This window comes from Aplysia californica, unplaced genomic scaffold, assembly GCF_000002075.1.
Source record: "Aplysia californica isolate F4 #8 unplaced genomic scaffold, AplCal3.0 scaffold00359, whole genome shotgun sequence".
NCBI lineage: Eukaryota > Metazoa > Mollusca > Gastropoda > Aplysiida > Aplysiidae > Aplysia > Aplysia californica.
Genome location: NW_004797629.1, coordinates 168,648 through 170,180, shown reverse-complemented (window position 1 = coordinate 170,180; position 1,533 = coordinate 168,648). Strand labels below are relative to the sequence as shown.

Sequence of the window (1,533 nt, the reverse complement as noted above, 5' to 3'; positions counted from 1 at the left end):
AAAAAAAAATGAAATCGAAGTAACCGGCATTAAACCTTTTTGGCATTTGGGTATTTTTTTCTTTTAATATATTTCTTTTTAAACTTTTTTGGCTGAACACCTTTAAGATCCATTTAAAAGCACGTTTCTGTGCCCATCTCACTGAAGAACAGTGACCACAAGGATGAAGAAATGTACATTTGAAGTTTTCAGCGACACTCAAAGTTTGGAAATAACTACATTTTGGTTGCTATTTCCTAGCTAATGTTACACCAGGCACCAAGTGACCCCCACCCCTTTCAACCGCAAATATCTCGACATCTGTTCAAGACAATAGGTTGGGTTATTTCATTACAGCAAAGATAAGTGGACATGCTTTAATTTAATACCAATAACTCCATCTGCTCGAGTATTGACGAACGCCAGATTCCACTGCATTATGACACGTAATATTGCTCGCTTTTAAGCTGTTTTGAGAAAATCAAAGGTAAACTTGTTGGACCCTTGTTCAGTTTCTTTACAGGCAAGGAAATCTTTCTCTATAACCAAACAAAATACACACTAATGAAACTAAGCCTCTCCTATCAATAGGGCAATGACCACTTTGGTGTAAATCAAGATTTCTGGAAACAACCGAAATCTGTGTTAGCCCGCTTGTCTTTTAAATTAGCCACCGTTAATAACTCTTCCAGTGTGTTGACAAAGGTTTAACATTTCGACTATGAAAATTTGAGAAAGTAATAAACATCTCTACTCTTATCTTCTTTTTCAGAAACAAGCAAGGACACTTTGAAAGCCAAACCTAGCAAGAACAGACCCATCAACCGCTTTTGCTGAAGACCACAATAATAATGTTATAGTGAACCCAGCGGTGACATAACCTTACCACACGTGTGAAAAAGTGCAGTAAACGTGCGGAGAATTCCTAAGTAGCTCATTTCACGTGAATTGCACACGTTTTCATGTCGGGGACCTAGATCTATATATATCTCCTAGAACGGGATATCGCTACTGTGGTAAGGGTTATTGAAGATTCTGAGTGTCGTGAGATAAGCTTATAAAAATAGACTTTAAAAAACAAAACAACAACCACACACACAGAAATACGAAACAAAACTAAACCAACTCGAAAGATAAGGCATTGCAAGTGTTACTCTCACAATATAAAAGCACAAAATAAACAAAGCCACCCCCCCACCCCCCTCACACCACACAAAAAAGGCTTTGGTTTTAAATTTGATACGAAGAATTAAAGACAAAAAATATAACAACAACAGTAACTACAAATGCAAGAAATAAGAAGCGTACAGTGGCACATCCTTTCTGAACACAACAGTCTTAAATATACCCTCAGAGCAGAATTTTGTATGCCTATGTTTTTGTTTTTACGATAGAGCTGTATTCGTCACGAAAATATATTCACGACATTAATATATTTCTGCCCCCGTTTGTTAATAAAGCAAAGGAGTAACTCTACAGGTAAAGGAAAGAGTCGAACAACACACGCACACACACACACACACACACACACACACACACACACACACACACACA

The 1,533-nt window shown here is 37.3% G+C and overlaps 1 protein-coding gene across 1 annotated transcript in view; it reads left to right on the top strand.

Annotated features, from left to right (window-relative positions):
- LOC101856110 (sodium-coupled monocarboxylate transporter 1) overlaps nt 1-1,533 on the top strand; it is a gene marked incomplete at its 3' end in the record, with an annotated part of 27,373 nt that overhangs the window by 3,529 nt on the left and 22,311 nt on the right. Inside the window, 1 exon segment of the mRNA XM_035971008.1 lies at nt 752-968.